The 20300-nt window shown below is 45.6% G+C and overlaps 1 protein-coding gene across 1 annotated transcript in view; it reads left to right on the forward strand.

Moving 5' to 3' along the window:
* The first annotated feature begins 8664 nt into the window (after nucleotides 1-8664).
* Nucleotides 8665-20300, forward strand: part of Sertad2 (SERTA domain containing 2) — a 113883-nt gene continuing 102247 nt past the window's right edge. Inside the window, exon 1 of the mRNA XM_026788918.1 lies at nucleotides 8665-9148. The gene's annotated coding sequence lies outside the window, so the exon portion shown is untranslated. The remainder of the gene's footprint in view (nucleotides 9149-20300) is intronic.

Genomic DNA, 20300 nt, shown 5'->3' on the forward strand with positions numbered 1-20300 from the left:
ACCAGGCCACACAAGACCTAAACTGGCTGAATTCTGGGAAAAGATGTTTCTAGCTGGTTTTGTGAATCTACTAAAATCTAACAGTTCCAAACGTAGCATTTATTTGGGAAAAAGGGCTCAAATAAAGGGACAATAGTACCCATCTCAAATGATAGGAAAGTTGTTTTTTTTTATTTGACTTTTAGATACTGATTTTATGTTTTTTACATGCACACTATTCATGTAATTATAAGTGGTTAAGACAAATTCCTACCTAGTCACGTTAAAGTTTGCAGTAACCGAATTTTTAAGGCTGTAATTTATTTCTCGTAATTCTCCGTCAATCTAAAGAGGAAGCCTGGCCACTGGCCTTCATCTTGGCTTCTACTCGGTTTCACTATCTCGCCACCAGAAATGCCAGAGCGAGACAGCCCTTTAGCATCAAGAAAAAGGCTGGAATAGGCAACCCTAGTTACAGGTTTGTTTTTTAAAAGCTTAGCCAGCTACAGCTTAATCCCCGTGAGGGTAGGTTATAACCTCAAAAGGCAAGCATAGAAATGCAGTGTGCTGTTCTCGCTAACACGTAGGCTACCAAAGTGCTGCAGGTGGCCAGCGATGGCGTTATGATGTGACTTTCCTGCGGAGGGCACTGGTTAAGTACTTTAAAAAGACCACCGCAATAATTGGTACAGGCATTGTAAAATATCCCTTAACGGCAGGACCTTGTACAGTCAGTTTGGCAATACCTATCACATTTTAAATGTGCCCATGGAGCTGGAGGGACGGCTCAGTGGTTAAGAACACTGCTCCTGCAGAGGCCCGAGGTGCAGTCTCCAGCACCTACACAGTGGCTCACAACCATCTACAACTCCTAGGTCCCCCAGGAACTGGGCATGCATGTGATGCACATACATACATGCAAGCAAAACACTGATGCACATTAAAGGAAATGTTTCTAAAGCTTAAAGAGAAAAGTACACATAGCCAGATAGTGGTGGCACACGCCTTTCATTTGAGAGGCAGAGACAGCCAGACCCTCTGTGAGTTCAAGGCCAGCCTGGTCTACAGAGCGAGTTCCAGGACAGCCAGGGCTGCACAGAGAACAACAAAACGTACCTATGTCTGGAGCAGCAGTTCCACTACAGTCTTCCTAGGTAGGGCACATGAGAAGTCATGGTTGTCGCAGGGCTTGTCCTAGGAACCAACTAGAAGCAACGTTTATAAAATGTTCTATACCGTGCGCATCCATACTATGATCTGTTCTGTAGGCGTGAAGACTAAAGCCGCTCCTTTCGTGCTGGTGGACAAGTGACTGCAAGATACAGTAGTGAGCGAGAGAAGTCCAGAAACAGCCTGGTGCAGACACGTCTATAGTCTCAGCTCGTGCAGAGGAAGAGGCCAGAAGACATTGGAGCCCTGGGGCTTCCAATAGATTAGCTTGGTCAACGCAAGGAGACTGGGGGAAGGGGGTGAGGAAGGATGGAAGGAAAGAAGGAGGGAAGGAAGGAAGGAAGGAAGGAAGGAAGGAAGGAAGGAAAGAAGAGAGGGAGGAAGAAAGGAAGGATGGGCAAAGAAAAAATTTTTGAATGATTTTTAAAAAAATTTTTTAAATGAAGAGTTTACAGCTATCCTGAACTGCATGGAGAAACCTCATCTTACACACACACAGAGAACAGAAACAATATGCACTACTATCGTTTACATTAGAAAGATAAACACTCATGCACAGATTAACTTCTATCTACTTCATGTATGTGAAACTGGCTACAGTGTTTGCTCTCCGGTAACTGAGAGAAGGGGACTAGAGGGAGGGAGAAACTATTCTCTATTCTATTTCTAAACTATGTCGATTACCTGTCCTTTCCTATTTCTGAAATGTGTTCCATGAGCACCTTGAAATTTGAACTAGAAGTACTTATATATATCTACATATATATACACCTATATATATATACACCTTTACATATCTACCTATATAAGCTAGGCCCTCTCTTTATGAACATGTTGACCTCTGGAGGCAAATCTCTGGGTTGTTCTTTTCTAGACTGTGAAGCCCTCAGAACACACGGCAGATAAGCAGTGTTTGTGCAAGTTCTGTGCTGAGTAGTGTCGTTATTGTGGAAAACTTTATAGTGAAGCCACGAAGAACGACATTCTTGTCCTCAGCATTCTTCGCCTAGCAGGACCCACCCTGAATATCGGGGTGCTTCACTTAAGGTTGCTAGAACTGTGTTATGGGCGCTTCAAAAGGAGCAGCTGTCGTGCCTATTTTTCTCTATCCCGTGGCGTGTTGTGGATAGGAATAACAACAGACCGAGTAGCCATTATAAAATAATCATTTGAGACTCATAACTCATCCATTTTACATTGGCACGCATTTAAAACAATAGACTGTTAGTCAAAATTCGCATTTCCCACAATGGCTTTCTACGCCAGAGGTCAAGCGGTGAGATTTCCAAAGTACTCCAGCGAGGCGAGGGGCACAGAGTGCTTCTGTTTTCGTTATAAAAGTGAAAATGCACATACGCTGAAATGGCCGTCGGCACTGCTGGCTAAGCCACTCAGCCGTAGATGTTTGCTGCTGGAGTCGGCGTTAGCTCCTTACTGGTCAGCAGGAGTGGGTAAGGACTGACGGTCAGCTGAATGCTTTCGGAAGGTTGGCCACTATAATGAAGATTGGGGGTGGTGGTGGATATCTCTGAACAAACAAATGCTTTTGGTTCACCTATGTGTGAATAATATGCAAATAGCATTTTCCCAGAGTCTGGCAGAAAACAGTTCAAAATAGAACTATCTCTGGAGTCTGGAGAGGTTTCAGATTGTTTCTTGGGTCTCAAGTTGTTTGAGTCATAGGGTGAAGCTACCTACTGCCCCATCTATTTTCCCAATGCACTGCACATGGACTTGTGGTTTGGGGAAGCAGAGATGGCAGTGGGCAGCCTCACCTGGTCCTGCTTTTCTTCTCCAGCATCCCGTCTTGGAGAAATTGAGCCTGGGAGCTAGAAAAGTGGGCTCTGCTCCCTTTGGCGGATTCTCTCCCTAGCTCTGTAGCTCTTGGTTAGCCCTGCTGCTTTCCTGTGTGTTTGTGTATCCAGACTCAGTGCCTCCTCCCTGTCTCAGTTCACAAACCATGCTAAGGACAGATGTAGCCTTGCCAGCTGCTTAAGAGCAATAGGACTAAATTCTGTGAGTAGTGAATTTGAGTGTTTTCTGAGGAAGAGCAGCTCGTATAGTCTAAATCCTTGTATTTTTTGGTTGAGGTTGAGGAAGCCTTATATTTTGGAATCGGTCTAAAATATATAAACCTATGTTCTCTGCATACCAAGGAGTATTTAAAAGCAAGGTGTACATTTTAACATTATAAAGTGATACTTATGTGTCCACCATCAATTTTAGTAGAGCACTACCAGTCCCAAGAAACCACAGTAATAACCACTTTAAAAATTTGCTTCTCAGCCGGGCTGTGGTGACGCACACCTTTAATTCCAGCACTCTACTATCAAACTATCTCTCCCTACTTGCCCCTTTCTCTCTCTTTAAAAAGCTTAAATTTTATTTGTGTGTGTGTGTGTGTGTGTGTGTATGTGTGTGTGTGTGTGTGTATGTGTGTGTATGTATACATATATAGGCTTGCACACAGGTTATAGGACAACTTGTAGCAAGCAGTTGGTTTTCTTGTACCACTTGGGTCCTAGGGATCAAATTCAAACTGTCAGGCTTGGTGTCAGTATCTTCACATACTGAGCCGTCAACTACCTGCCTCCACCCCTTTTCTTTTTTAATACTAGTTTTGAGACGGGGGCTCCCTAAGCCACTTAGGCTGGCCTTGAACTTGTGATCCTCCTGGGTAAGCCAGCCTTCCATCATAGGTAGGAACACACCTACCTATACATCATAGGGAACACACCTGACTTGACTGAATGCTTATACATGGCTTTCTAAAAGTCTTGACTGTGCTTAAACTATAAATGAGTGGGATTCTGCTTTTCTCAGTTAACAGTATCGTTTTTTGAGATAACCTTGACCAAGTCACTCCTTTGCCTTCCAACCGCAGCCCTCCAGCCAGAGCCTTGAGGGATGCGTGCATTTACCTCCTGACCAGTTCTCTGTTGCAGATCTTTTGCTCCAAAACTGTTCACACCACTGCCAAATGGTCACCTTAAAAAAAAATCGAAGTTGACGGCCTGGGTTATATCCTACCCTGGCTTTAGTTTCACACCTCACAGCAGAGGAGCACAGATGAAGTCCCGAGTGAATGCCTGCTGTTAACAGGAAACCAGTAGAGTCAAGGACCCCAAGGCCTCAGCCCTGTAGGAATGGCAACGCTGCCCCCAGCCCCACGCACCAAAGTTGTAACGGTGGAGCGAACACGGAAGGCTAGATGATGACTCGGCCTCTGGGAGTACAGAAGGCAGACACAGATCCTTTCGGGGTGCGTTTCTGTTTCTGAGAGTCCCAGTGGTGCAAAGCAGGGACAAGCAGTGTAGACTCCAAGTGGGAATCCTGAGAAACGGGCTCCCGAAAACCTTCATGTCTGCAGGATCCCAGTCTGCGCCCATAGCTAAAGGGGTCGCCTGACGTTTCTCAGCCCACCAAGAAGGGGTTCAGGCAGCTGGGCTCAGTCATACCACACACCTTCCTGCTGAACCCCCAGCTTAGGCCCAGACTTGCTCCTGCATAAGAACATCTGAGGGCCATGAAGCTGTAGCCATTACTAAAGGTCAGAGTTCAGGCTGCCAGTAATGAGCCATTAAGGAGAGTTAGCGGAGACCAGCTTTTAAAGCAGCAGGATCCATATAGCAGGGTTATTCTGGATGCTCCTTTGTGGGAGATGATTGTTTTCAATTTGCCTGTGGAGGAGAGATATATAACCTAATAGTGCTAGTAAAAATTTTAAGAAACGGTTTCTTCACCACCTGCCCTTGCCTTTAGCACGCAGCATCCTGACTCTATCCCCAAACTGCTTGGTGACAATCCACTTGTCAATCAGTCAGTCCTGGTTTCAGAAGGGAGCTGCACCTCTGCCTAAGCCACTCTCCACAAACAATCTCTCTCCCTTTGGGACTTTGGAGAGGCCTTTGTGTCTATGGCTTGTTTCCCAACTCCCGGCTGACATCACAGCTGCAGCTACTGCTTGTCACCGTGATTGTGCTAGCGCCCACAGCTTTCTAAGAAGTGTACAAACAACACACACGTAAACATGCCGGGGCTAGTCTGGAAATGAAGCTTTTTAAAATCCTGGAATGCGTGACTGTTTCTAACTAGGAAACAGGCATGAGCAGAAAGGGTCGCCGAGTGGCGGGACTGCTCCATGTTAGAGCTGCCGCTCGGCTGCACCCGCTCTTGAAAATTGGAAAGGGAGCCCCAGGGAATGACGGGGGGAAGCCATGGCAGTAAGAACTGTGTGTGTGGGTGGGGGGGGGATGTAGATAGAAGAGCCACAGCGTGCGTGTGTGCGCATGTGCTGCAAACCTGCTAGCTCACTTGAGTTAGAGGGGAGTCAACTGCATCGGTAAGGTCGCCCCACCATAGTGGTGCAGGCCCCGCTGTGATGAACACCTCCCGCTCTCAGCTTAAGGACCCCGACAAAGCATCCAAGAGTTCAGGAAGTTCTAAAGGTGGGGTTATTAAGACAGACAGTAAACAACTCAGAAGTCTCAGAAGTTCCTGAAACATACCAGATTCACAAGGCTTCTCCCTCCCCAAGGTTATAAAAGCAATAAAGACTGGGAAGGAGACTCTCTGACTTAAGGTGCTGCAGGCAAGCCATGCAGAAAGCTCCAAGATTTCAGCTTTGAGTTGTCACTAAGGCTGGGGTGGGATTTTATGACATAACTGCCCTAGAGTAATCCATTCCTGTAAGTAATCCCGTGTCCATACCACCGTTAAGAAACCCTAGGAAGTCAGGCAGTGGTGGTGCTCTGGAGGCAGGGGCAGGGGGAACTTTGAGTTTGAAGCCAGCCTGGTTTACAGATGGAGTTCCAGGACAGCCAGAGCTCTGACATAGAGAAATCCTGTTTCGAAAAACCACCCCACCCCCAAAGAAAACAAAACAAAAAACTCCCAAGAAATTCATTAGTTTACTGAGTTAGACCTTTATGAGTGTTACTTTGGTTTGCCCCCAGTAATTAGACATTTGTCACTGTGTCCTCAAGAACAGAGCCACACAACACTCTCCACTCAGACTTGTGCACAGGAAATATGCAAATGACCATGAAAAGATCATAAAACAGAAGACAAGAGAGAAAGAGAAATGAGAGGAATAAGGGTAAAGACAGGTTTCTAATAAAGTGGTTAGTATTTTAATATTCAGGTCATTTGAGCTATTTGCTTAAGCAGCAACTGACCTATAGACCTGAGGGGAGACCCAGGAATAGTGGACCTTCCACACTTTAAGAAATATTGGAAGAGGGAGAGCACAGAACTCTAAAGTGACACATAGCGAGGAATGGAGGTAAGCCACAGCTTTTCCACCACGAGATGCTAACTCTTATTTGGAGATTTTCCACGTAGTCAAAAATCCGCTTTTAGTATGGTATATATAATAATTCATTATATTCACCTGTCTATAAAACAACCTCATAAAAGAAGGTTTTATATATAACATCAGTAAGTTGGAGAGATGGCTCAGCAGTTAAGAACACTTTGCTGTTCTTGCAGAGGACCCAGGCTTGGTTCCCAGCACCTACACAGTTGTGAGCAACCTTCTCTGACTCCAGTTCCAGGGGATCCAGTTCCCTCTTTTGGCTTCCACAGACACCAGGCACTAGTGAAGGACACATTACCACATACAATCAAACACTCATAAGCATAAAATAAAACATAGTACAGTAACCCAGATTAGAAATACAGCGTTTTTGCCTCTGAGAGAGATCTGGTTGGTTTAGCTTTTCATAGGTTGACCTGGCTAACTTTGTTCACCTACTACCAACCATGAGGCTGAAGGTGAGAACACTGGGTCCCCTGCACAGCTCCAAAGTGGTTTCAACACAGTAAGAGAAAATGCATTCACGGGCTATGTGCTACAAGACGTTCCTGGCACAGCTTGCTTTCCTTAGCAGATTCTGGGCTCCAGAAAGAACTCATGGAGTAGGGTTGTGTCACAACTAAGCCTCGGAACAGTATGGTCTGTATCCTAAACTGACCACAATGAAGGAAAAACCCAATGTGACTAGAGCAAACCTTTGCCTCAATTCTGTCTGATTTCCAGGCCACTGTTGATTTCAGTTTTGGGGTGGGGTGTATTTTACTTCAAGAACCTATAGCAATGTCGTCTCGCTAGTACTTGACTTTGTCAGAAATGGTTGTTACGTATTCATGGTAGATTTGAATGGGAGTGCAATTGTTTTAAGCCTCAGGAAATCGCCTCTGAATCTGAAGAAGTCAAGGCAGTAAGGATGAAACAGGTGGAAGGTCCAGCCTGGGCTACACCAGCAAGTAACAGGACAGCCAGGGGTAGGTAACAAGACCATGTCTCCAACAACATCCAAAATTAACAGAATGCACTTTGTAGGGTAAGAAGATGAGTTTTGTCAGTGTGTCTGTTTTCTGAGACTTCCTTCAAGTACTAGTGCACACAAAGGGTTAAAGTCTGTGAAGTGATTACTGGATAGTAGCCAAAATATTGAGACATGCTGGGAATGACTACCAAAGCACGGAGGCACTGCCTTAGGGTTCAAGGTGAGGAAGTGGGAGAGAGTGCAGAGGGACAGAAAGATAAGCCCCACACAAGTCCTGCAAAGCCCGAAAGAAGTCGTTCGCGCCAGCTTAAGAAGTGTCATTTCCAGAAACCCAATAAAGGAACGTGTGTACTGAGGAGCTGTTTAAACCTGTCCACACCCTAGGTGGCTTCCCCACAAAACGGGCAAATCCTGGGCCAAAGTGATTGGCACGCCTCGCGTCTTTGGCTCCTCAAATCCCAGAGCACATGCCCACCGGACTTCACATCTGGCTGTTTGAGGAGTGGGCGCTGCGTGGACGCCGATCAAGTCTGGATCAGATCCACTCCGAATCGCCCAGCAGGGTCCGCCTGCAGGCTTCGCAAGGGACCCTCCAGTGTGCCCCTCCAGCCGGTGCCCGGTCACGCCGCTCCGCCCCGCCCGCGCTGCCCGGCTCTTACACGCTGACTTGCGTGACTGACCCGGGCAGGGAGGGCTGGAGGACCGCGCGGGAGGAGGGGGCGAGAGCACGGGCCCGCCCACTCCTCGCCGCCAGCCTCTCCTCCTCATTGGCCACAGGCCGGCGTCCATCACTCGCAGGTGGCGCTCTGATTGGCGAAAAGCGCACTTCTAGAGCGAGGAGGGCAGAGTGACTCCGCGGGTCTCCCGCGGCTCTTTTTCTCCTCCCCCTGCTCAACGTCCACCCACCTCTCCCCACCCCCATCGCTTCCCCCGCCCGGTGCGCGACAGTGTCCTTAGAAGACTCATTGGGCCAGGGGCGAAGCCAGCCACCTAGCGAGCCCCACCGCCATTGGTTGACGATCACGCCCGTCAAGGCGGCGCGCCCCGCCACTGGGCATCCTCGCTGCGCTCCCGCCCCGCCGCCTCCTCCCTCGCGACTCTCCCGGGCCCCCTACCCCGCCCGCCCCGCCGCTTCTTCCCGGTCCAGCTGGGCGGGGACTGCCCTAGGACTCTTTAAAGTCTGTGAGTCACTGCACAACCCATCAATCCAATTAAATGTCTTGAGCGAGCCGAGCGGGCGGTGCTCCCCGCCGCCGGCCGCCCCTGCTCTCAGCGCCCCGCTATCCATGGCTGGCTGGCTGTACTCCTCCCGGTGCGCCCTCCTCCCGCATCTCGCTAGCCACGGCAAGTTCCCCACCACCAGCCTCTGCCCCCAGGCCGCCGCGGCATGGGCTAGACCCCGAGCCGCTTCTTGCCGTCTCAGGTCCAGCCCGTGCGCGGTCTCGCTCCTTTAGCCCTCCTCGCCCGTCCCCGCCGTTCCCCCGACAGTCAGTCCATCACCCGGTCGGCTTTCCTCCGCGGGGTAGCGGCGGAGTACCAGCGGGCTCGGTAGGAGCGGGCACCCCCATCCCGCTCCTCCTCCCGCTCTTCCGCGCTCCCACTCGTCGGGTTCCCGGTCCCGCACCGAGGGACGCTCCGACCGACGCCCGCTCCCCGCGGCCGTACCACCCGCCTGGGAGCTGGACCCGGCGCCCACTTCTTCGCGGAAGGTGAGTACGGCGCGAGGTTTTGGGTGGGGTGGTCTAAGAGAAAAAAAAAATTGGTTGCCAGTCCACTTTTGGGAAGGGCAGGGATCAGGTTGTGGTTGGAGGTTCCCGATCCGGCGTGCATTTGAGGAGGCGACTCCCTCCTTCCCTGGCTCGCTCTTCCCCCGCCCTTGACGCCCTCCTTCTCCTGTCTTGCTGTACAAGTAGGTATTGCCAGACTTCCACCAGCGGGGCATTAAGCCGCTTGTAAAATAATTGGTGCTGGCATGCTTTCTGTCTTTTGAATGCCTAAGTGAGCAGTAATAGGCAGCGATGTGATCTGATAGACTGAATGCCCTGCAAAAAGTGTAAAATGCCTAATGGGCACATTTTCCTCTAAATCAAAGTTAACTTTCATTCAAAGAACGCAAAGCAAAAGGTGTTTTTAATTTGAACTCATGGTGATAGAGGAGGAGAAGACTGGTTGCCAAGTGGCATTGCTTAGCTTTTATTTTGAAGCAATTTTGTGGGTTTTCTTCTGAAAAAAATGTGAATTCAGTATTGAAGGTTATGAAGTCTGAACCTGTTGGAAGAGAACAAGGTAAGAGAGGAATCCAACATGGTGTGTCCACTTCGGGCTTCCTCCGCCTTAGGGAGGCATTACAACACAGAACCTTGTCTTTCTCAGTCACTGGCCGCAGTGCAGAGCGCTATGGATGGAAGAGTGGTTTAGGTTTTGTTTCTTTTTCTATACCTTTTGTATTCTTGACTGTTCTTTAAACAATGTTACTCTGCAGAATTTCCTCAATTTTCGATTTGGTTTCTCCATCTTACACGCCTCCAAACTACAGGTACCCACACCTCTCTATGCTTCATAAGGATCTTCCCTTCTGGCTCTGTAATAATTTATTTTGAGGTGAAAGAATGATAAGACATGGTTGCTCCGAACTGGATTCTGAGGTTGCTGTTTAGCCGTTAGTAGTTTCGAGCTGGTGTTGCCCCCTTTAAATCGAGTTCTCTGTTAGTTGTCCACAAGATTTAACTTAGGCCAAACCAAACATGTTTTGAAATATTAAAACACAACATTGGCCTCTTAGTCGTTCATTTTCGACTTCTCTTTCAGACTAACCAGAATAAGTTGTTACTAAATTTAATTTTAAAGAATAGACTGTTCCTGTGCTGAAATCTGCCAAGTTGCTCCAGAAGATCTCTTTTTAAAGAGCAGAAATGCGGTTATGATCAGTCCAAAGTGGCGAAGTTGAAAAGTGACTTAGATGTAGAAATGCTGTTTTAAAGACATGCTTGTCACCAGCTCCCAGGCCTTTCAGGGTGTTTCAGGAAGACTCACACAAAGCCTCTTTGGATTGTTTAATAAATTTACCATGTGACTTTTTCATGAGGATGAAGCTGCCTAGCACCGGGGACCCTGCTGTCTGAATTTGGATTTTGCCACTCTCTCTCTCTCTCTCTCTCTCTCTCTCACTGGCTCTGTGACCTTGGACACATTTCAAACAATCTGGGCTGTAGTGGTTTTCTCCAGTTGTTTCTCCAGAAAGACTCCTCTTTAAAAGTTTTTTTCTCTCACCACGCGGGTGGTGGCGCACACTTTTAATCCCAGCACTCAGGAGACAGAGGCAGGAGGAGCTCTGTGAGTTCTAGCCTGGTCTTCAGAGCGAGTTCCAGGACAGGCTCCAAACCTACACAGAAAAACTCTATCTTGAAAAAACAAAACAAAAAGCAAAAAAACAACCCCCCCCCCAATAGTTTTTTTTTTCTTTCAAGGATTAATAAGATGCTTACCATAGATACATCATTGTGGGAAGATAGGTATCTATGTAGTATTTAGGGACTGGGGAGATTGTTCACTTGGGAGTCTATTTTTTTGAATTCAGATTCTCAGTACCTACAAAAAGGTGGTAGCCTTCCTGTAATCCAACTACTCAGAGCTGGAGACAGGGACTCTTGGGGCAAACTAGCAAGTTAGACTACCCAAATTGGCAAGCTCTAGGTTCAAGCAAGAGACCCTAGCTTCATAAAAGATGGACACTTGATGTCAGCCTTTGACCTCCACACGCGTTGCATGTATTTTTGCACAGATACATGAATACACATGAATACATGCACACGCACCATACCCACAGGGCTGGGAGTGGCGAGTGGGGCTCCAGACAAGGCTGCTAGTGATCAGCAGGAGCCCATCTGTCAGGGAGTCTGAGGCAAAAGGATGACCTGAGACCAAGATGCAGACCATAGTGGAGCTTTTTCTGAAACAAACAAAACAACAAAGAATGTAAAGCCCAAACAAAATGAAAAGAGAGTGTTCTTGACTGGGGTCCTGTAGGTCCAAGTCTCGGTATGCTTTTGCTGTCTCTGTGCCCTGGGCCAAGTTAACGTTGGATATTTTCACCTATGAAATGATAACAGTAGCAGTACCAACTCCATACTGTTAGGAGGACAGAATGAATTAGCATATGCAGAGATTTTGAATAGTGCTTGGTACATCTTCCCAAGTTTAGCTCTCTTACATTTCTTGTGTACAGATGACTTTAAAAAAAAGGAGGGTGTTTGGGAATCCAACCTCGAACCCTGCCCGTGTGAAGGCAGGAGCTCTACCACTGATTTGCATTCTTAGCCCCAGTGGTAAAATTTTTATAAAGCATCATTGCCATTAAGCAGACTTTTATCGTATGCCTGATGTTTGAATTAGAGTTTATGCAAAACGTTTAAGAAGCTCAGTTTTTTAGAAGCCAGATATGGTGGCACATTCCTGTAAGCCTGTACTCCAGAAGCAGGGAAAGCCACAAATTTGAGGCCGTCTTGGTCTACATAGAAAGTTCTATGCCAGCAAGGACTTTATAACAAGACCTTGTCTCAAAAATGCCATCAGAAAGGCTAGGGAGATAACTCAGTTCATAAGTCGCTTGCCTTATAAGCACAAGGACCCGAATTAGATCTCCAGGCCCCACATTGAAAAGCTGGATCTGGTGTTGTGGGCTTGCGATCCCAGCGCTGCGGAAGCTGCAACAGGCCGCTGCTCACTGACCAGCTAATTTAGCCGACTTGGCAGGTTCCAGCCCAGTGAGCGGCACTGTCTCAAAAACAAAGTAGACAATGCCTAAGCAATGCTTGAGGGTGTCCTCTGGCTTCCACGTGTGGGCGATCGCATATGCACGCACCTGCACACGGGAACATGCATACATATACTCAGAAGTGAAGGAGGGAGACTCAGTTATTGGGCAAGACATATTGTAATATACTTGTAACCCTGGCACTCAGGAAACTCAGGCAAAAGGACCAGAAATTAAAGGCTGACAGAGTTATATAGTGAGATATTGTTCTGAAAAATGGCTTTTAGCTCCCTGGATGAGTTGAGTTGTCCACACTCTTTCTCTTCTTTTTTCTTTTTGAGAAAGGCTGTCACTCTAGTCCAGGCTAGCTTCAAGCCTGTTTGAGCCTCCTGAGTGCTAGCATTACAAGTTCGAGGCCCCATTGCATTTAAATTTGCAGAGTAGCTTGTACCCACCTCCATTATAAAATTGTTACAGAAATCACATGGCGGTTGTTGTCTGTGGCTTTTGCCTGTAAAACTAACAGTAGCATTTCACTGCTGAGTTCATTGCTGGTGCCTCACTTGGCATATAAAAAGTAAATAACTGTGGAATTAATTGAACATTGTTTTTTTTTTCCAAATTGTTTATGAATGGTGGACTGTGCATGTTAAGTGTGGTACTGTAGACAACATTGTTTCTTGTTGAACTGGATTTTTACTTGGGTGTGGTGGCTCCTACCTTTAATATCGGCCCTCAGGAAAAAAAAGGAGTTTTTACTTTTAGTGCTTTAAGAGTAAATGAAATTTATAATTTATCTTTACTAAGAGATTTTTAATCTGAAGATTAAGTTGAAATACTTTGAAAAAGCGTGTCTTCTTTTGTTACCTGACATGTCCAGGTTTTAATCATAACCCTTTTTGACTTTTAAACTTTCTGTCACAAAGACGAATGCTGTTCTTCATTAATGTTAGCCATACAGAATAGATTTTGAAAGTCTCAAATGGTGACAGGATAGAATTCTCTGCTCCAGAATTACTAAAGGGAACGTATGAGCCTAGCATTGGAGGGTAAAATGGCATCACTACCTCAAGAACTGAAGCTTTGTCTGCTCCGTTCAGGAGGAAAACTCTTCCTCTTGGACAGTCCTAATAATAACTAGCTGCCAAGTGGCTGCAGTAATAGTGTGGTCGGGGTTAAAATGGAGGCCCGTGCAATCAGTAAATGAAACAATCTTCAAACTTTCCCACGACTACACAATTGGGAAATATACTTTTTTTCTAAAGGAGCGAATTTGATGGGGCCTGCGACCTACACTGTTTATAGAACTCTTTTGTTTTACTTGTCAATAAAACATAGTTTGGTTACTGTGCCCTCTGAAGTTATAAATGCATGAATTAAAAGAAATATCTTGTTTTAAAAACCAGGGGTATGGCCGAGTTTTATAACATTGTTAAACCTTCTTGAGAGAATTACCTGGTTACAGTAACCAGGTAACTGTGTATACAATCCTTTGTTTAATCAAATCATACTACACTGTCTAGTTGACCATGTTGCGTTTCCATTGACTAAAATAATCAAGTTTTAGAACACTTGTTCTCATGTGTAGCCCAGGCTGTGCCATGGTCCTCCTCTTGCTTCATTCAGCCTTTGAGGTCTTGGATTGCAGCCACGTATCCCACATCTTTCTGTTCATGGACTTTTTCCTTGAGATGGGGGCCTCAGAGCCCTAATTGGCCAGGAACTGTGTGGTCCAGGCTGGTCTGGAACCCTTAACAGTTTTCCTACCTCAGTCTCCCGAGTGCTGGGATTACAGGTGTGAGTCACTACACCCAGTTAATCAGAACAAAACTTTACGAAAGTGTTTATAAGGCCGATGAGGTGGCTCATGGAGTAAGGGCTCTGATCAGTTATATCTCTGGGACCCACATGATGGAAGGAGAGAACGGACCCTCAAAGATGGTCCTCATGCACACACTCACTGAATAAATGAGATAAAATATTAAAAAAGAATTTTAGGCACTTAGATACAGCATTTTAAATATCTGTTCTGAAGATGGAAGGCCTCGTGTTTTTCACTGAACACTTGGAGTGTTTTTCTAGTGTCCTCCTCCTCCTCCTCCTCCCCCTTCTTCTTCTTGTTTTGTTTTGTTTTTAAGAGGCTGAGGCAGTGCACTATACTTCTTCTTTTTTTCTCTTTTATTTATTTGTTTATTTATTTCAAGACAGGGTTTCTTTGTGTAGCTCCAGCTGTCCTGGAATCCCCTGTATAGACCAGGCTGGCCTTTACTCAGAGATTCGCCTGCCTCTGTCACCCCAGTGCAGGGATGAAAAGTGTGTGCCACCACACCCGGTACATTTAATATTTTTAATCCAAAATCTGTAAGCAGACTAAACACCAATGACCATAAAATAAAAATAAATTATGTATGTGTATATATGTATGTATTATGTGTTTATGTATAGAGCCAGACTTAGGATTTTTTTTTCAAAACAAATAAAAGAGAAAAAGTTAAAAAGAAAGTCAAAGAAAAATTCATTATTTGCTTTCAAAGGGAGCACTTGGCTTTGGTACCCTCTTTGTACTCATGTATATTGAATCGTTTGCATACAGTGGAACATACACGCTTCCGAATAGAGGGGCTCGAAGGAGTTCATCTACCCCACTCAGTTCTTTTTATTTGGGCAGACAAAGACACGCACAAAAAGGCTGCACTGTAAAGGTCCCCTGCCTGCCTCTGAAAATGAGTGGGGAGTCTTTAGTATTGGGTTTTTTTGTTGTTGTTATTCTTGTTATTGTAGGGTTTTCTTTTTCATTTGTTTTGTTTTTTAAGACTGGGTCTCATGCAGTCCAGGTTGGCCTCGAACTCTCGATCCTCCTGCCACCTTTCCAAGTGTTGGGATTACAGGGGTGTGGGTTTAGGAGTCTTTAAAAGTTAGAAGATAAAATGGAGGCATGGTGGCGCACGCCTTTAACCCCAGCACTCGGGAGCCCGAGGCAGGCAAATCTCTGAGTCCCAGGACTCCCTACAAAGTAAGTTCCAGGACAGCCAGGGCTACACAGAGAAACCAGGGATACACAAACACACACACACACACACACACACACACACACAAATATAAAAATAAACATTAGAAGGTAGCTGGGCATGGTGGCACATGCCTTTAATCCTAGCACCTAGGCAGGTGGAGGAAGGACGATCAGGAGTTCAAGCCACCTGGTGTGGTCCAGGTCCGTCTGGGCTTCATGAGACACTGTCTCAAATATATATACATCTTAAAGTCAGAGGCTTAGAGTTAGCCTGTTGGATAACTTGGTCAGAATTCCGCTTAACTCCTTCTCTAATTATTAGCAGTTATCAGTTATGATATTGTTCATCTTCTAAAGGGAAAGTGAGATGTCAGTGTTCTCGGAACAGGACCTGTTTAAGCACGTGAGCCCTACACAGAAATATTATTGGGCTAAATCGGTATTAAGAACAGCGAGTAGTAATCTTCCAAATGTGAGTTTTCTAAGCGGAAATCGTGTTTCTCTGGCTGCTGGGATTGAACTGTGCACTGTGTGCGCACCAGACACATGCTCTGCCACTGAGCTACGGCCCCCATCCTCTAGGAAGCAACTCTTCTTTGTTTTAAGGCTTACTCTATTTTACATTATGCGCACTAGCTTACTTCAGGTAAGTGTGTGCGCCTGAGCGCTGTGCCTCTGAGGCTAGAAGTGTTGGAGTGCCTGGAGCTGGGCTTACATACAGGCACCTGCGAGGCATCTGACATGGACACTGGGTACTGAATTTGTTCTTAACTGCTGAGCCGTCTCTTCAGCCTGCTCCCAGGAATCTAATCATCTTAAAGAACAAAAACAAAAGCAAAATTACCAGGCAGGGGTGATGGTACAGGCCTTTAGTCCCAGCCCCTGGGAAGCAGAGACAGGCAGATCCCTTTGAGTTCAAGGCCAGCCTAGTCTACAAAGTGAGTTCCAGGATAGTCAGGACTGTTACACAGAGTAAACCCTGTCTCAAAACAAAACAAAAAACCAAACCAACCAAACAAAATAAACTTACTTCTTTGTTCTTATTGTTCAACAGCCAATCACCTGAAACAGTAGTTTTATTCATTCTCTGCTTTTGCATTTAAAGTCCATATTGCTATGAGGGTGTGAGTAGGTCTTCGTACCCAATGTTTTTTTTTTTAAGTCTTTACAAATGTGTTTTCTTTTTTTTTAATTAATTAATTTATTTATTAAGGATTTCTGCCTCCTCCCCGCCACCACCTCCCATTTCCCTCCCCCTCCCCCATCAAGTCCCTCTCCCTCATCAGCTTGAAGAGTAATCAGGGTTCCCTGACCTGTGGGAAGTCCTAGGACCACCCACCTCCATCCAGGTCTAGTAAGGTGAGCATCCAAACTGCCTAGGCTCCCCCAAAGCCAGTATGTGTAGTAGGATCAAAAACCCATTGCCATTGTTCTTGAGTTCTCAGTAGTCCTCATTGTCCGCTATGTTCAGCAAGTCCGGTTTTATCCCATGCTTCTTCAGACTCAGGCCAGCTGGCCTGGGTGAATTCCCGAAAGAACATCCCCATTGTCTCCGTGTGTGGGTGTACCCCTCGTGGTCCTGAGTTCCTTGCTCGTGCTCCCTCTCCTTCTGCTCCTGATTTGGACCTTGAGATTTCTGTCCGGTGCTCCAATTTGGGTCTCTGTCTCTGTCTCCTTTCATCGCCTGATGAAGGTTAATATTCAGGAGGATGCCTATATGTTTGTCTTTGGGTTCACCTTCTTATTTAGCTTCTCTAGGATCGCGAATTATAAGCTCACTGTCCTTTATTTATGGCTAAAAACCAAATATGAGTGAGTACATCCCATGCTCCTCTGGTACCCAATGTTTAATATATTAAATAGTCAAAAGATCCTACCTTTTATTATAAGCATTGTTTCCCACAGCCCTCTTCCCTTTGTTGTGAAATGCCTTTCATTTTTTACTATTTCTGGTTGAGTTTGTATTCGTGTGTGTGTGTGTGTGTGTGTGTGTGTGCGCGCATTCCCGTGTGTATTTGTGTGACATTTTCTTACTTGGGCTTTTCATAATCATTGTGGTTCTTTTGCTTGATCACAGTGGGGTTTTCCATTCCCTCTCGGTGCGTTTGTCAATGCAGGACACAGGGTTGAAGGGTTCATTTACTTTAGATTGCTGTATTAGACCCATGGGAGAGTCTTTTCTACAGAAGGGTTTTCTTTGTCTTATGGAAAGATGAGCATTGATCATCTTACCTACACAGGGTCTAAGGCCACGCTGTAAACCTGAGATGTCTCAGAGTTTGTGAGAATTAGCCTCTTTGTTATTTACTGACTTTTCTATTAATCTGTCTTATGGGGGGAGGCCCAGAGCCTTCTTTCCTACTGACGTTACTGTAAAGTGTCTTGCTCCACACCAAGTGACTGGTGATTGTGTAAGCTTTCTTTTGTGCCTGGTGACTGTCCCGACCATGTTGAGATGACTTTCCTGAGAACCGCACAGTGTGGGGAGGAGCAGCTCCTTTTGTTTTGTTTTTGACTGTTGAAATTGAGTTGGGACATCAGACCTTGTCCACTGTGACGTCTTCCAGACTCACGTTGTTGCCTGATTAATGTCCCTGCTGAAGTCCCATCAGCCTTATTGTCTTCATTGGCTTTAATTCAAATGCAGTGTCTCCTGTTGTTGGATTTTAAGGGTTCTTTTACCTAGAAAATCAGAGTTTGAAAACAAATGTTTTTTTCTTTCTTTGTGATGCTGAAAGTCACCAAGAAAACCGTCACATAGCCACACACAGCAAGTGCCCTTCCACTAGGCTGCACCTCCAGACCCAGTAAGACTTACGTAAAAATCTTGTAAGAAAAAAAATTTCCCAAGGACCACAATATTTCACTGGTGGGAGTGTTTGCTGACCCAATTTCTTGATGTTATTTAGACATCACAAATCAGGTGTTCTTAAACCCAATTCAGAAAAACGAATACGAATAATCATTTCTTTTGAGACAGGGTCACTCTATGTTGCACAGGCTGAGCTTCCTTTGCAGTCAGGCCGACCTGATCCTGCTGTGTCAGCCCTCGGTGAGTGCTGGAATCATCCGTGCGCACTGACGAGGCTGCCTGGCTCTTCCTTCTGACTTGGAAAATAATCTGTTGCTACTTTTAAAATTTAATTTAATTTGATGTGTGTAGGTATTTTGCCTGCATGTATGCTTGTGCACAGTTTGTGTGCATGGTGCCAGTGAAAGCATCAAATCCCTGTGAACTGGAGTTAGAAGTGGCTGTGAGACGTGTGATCGCTGGGGATTGAGCTCAGGTCCTCCAGAAGAGCGGCCAGTGCTCCTAACTACTGAACCATCTTCCCAGTCCCTGTTGTTACATTTTACTTAATTTAAATAAAATTAGATGCCCTGTGTTTTGGAGTCCCTAATGTGGGCCTGCTAGGCAGTGAAAGGGCCGGCATAGCCCTCCCTGGAAAGAAACCAGATTCCAGAGGGCTGTGGTGAGTTTAGAGCTCGGGAGCTGCTGTTTGGAGCAGCTACAATTAAACGTTGTCCAATGATGAAATGATAACAGGAAGGAATCTTAATGTGGATTTTATGTCCTTTGATTTTGTATAAAGGGAATCCCAGTTCCAACCACAAAATGCATTTGAGTAAACAATTTTTATTTGAATTTGAGTTGAGACATCAAAACACACCAGTGTCAGCTTCTCCCAGAAACTATGAATCTTTCATATTTATTAACCCTGGAAAATTATATGATGACCATGGTCTGGAATTCTTTCTAAATTTTTATTAGATTTTTAAAGTTGTTTTCCCCTGTTCCTTTGTTTCCTTTGTGACAGAGCCGGAAAAACAACAATAACAACGACGACTGTTTCACAGTGGGGATGTAGCTGTAGTCCTCCCAGCGATATTAAACAATTAACAAGTTTGCTTGCGTTTGCTTTGCCTGGTGTACAGTGGGAGCTAAGGTCTGTTTCTGTGACTGCACAAATAAAACTATTAGTGTTGGTTCCGTCTCGCATAACGGAGTGAATATACCTTAGAATCCAAGTAGCATGGCATGTAACATGTAGTGATGGTCGTGAATTATTCTGTTTCTTTTTTATAAATACTTAATACATGTGCTGGGTTCTTGGGAGTATAGTAAGACACTGATGCTCATGGTCCACTTGCAGGCAAATGGTCCCTGCAAAGAAACGAATCCCTTCGATTGGCCAGTATGCAGTGTAGCGTAATGGAAAGTCAGCTGTGTGCCACAGCAATAGCTCCAGTCCTAGACCCCTGGACCGGCCTCTGGAAGTTCTGGATGGCCTTCTTGGGAACCATCCTCTCTGTAAGCCTAGGTAACATTGGTTAGAAAGCGTTTGTGTCTTGGACAAAGATTAGTCTCATCTCCAGCTACTGCACAGACTCAGTAGGGAAGCAATGAAAAATGGAGCTGGCACCCTGGCTCTTAGCGACATTCACTGTCCCCCTGGGAAGCAGCATCTGCACCTGTGAACAGAGTTTATAAACACAGTGTGGATATAGTTTAGATTCCTGAGTCAAAATTAATAAATAGAGGGCCCACTGCTGGGAACCCTGCAACATCAGTGAAGGTGCTGTAGACCAGGGAGTTCCTGAGGAAGGATGGGGAGGCAGCCTTTGGCAGCTACTAAATATGCGTTTCCCCCAGTTCTGCCTAGAATAGCCCTGTCTGCCAGGTGGGTTTACCCACACCTAATTTGGCAAACTTAAGCTGAATATATATAGCTATAATTTGTAAATAATCCTTCCAAATTACTTTGTATTGAAATTAGCAGACAGGCTGTACCTTTGTGTTTGCTGTTGTTGACTAGGGATGGAAACTGGGCCTAAGTCCACATGAACTCCAGGCAGGCACTGTTCCGCCGAGTGGTGTTCTAGCCTTGGATTTAAATTCAGGCACAATGCTGTATGACTATGGTTTTGTTTAATTTTTTTTCTGACTGTTTTGAAATGCTGATACTCTAATTTTTAGACCACATGATTCTTTATTTGGAATTACGTCTAAGAATAATATAATGCATTCCTGTCTCTTAGATTGCAATTTGGGGATAAAAGTCCAAAATCTCACAGTTTATCTGTTACTTACTTATTT

The sequence above is a fragment of the Microtus ochrogaster genome, unplaced genomic scaffold, assembly GCF_000317375.1.
Source record: "Microtus ochrogaster isolate Prairie Vole_2 unplaced genomic scaffold, MicOch1.0 UNK9, whole genome shotgun sequence".
Lineage (NCBI taxonomy): Eukaryota > Metazoa > Chordata > Mammalia > Rodentia > Cricetidae > Microtus > Microtus ochrogaster.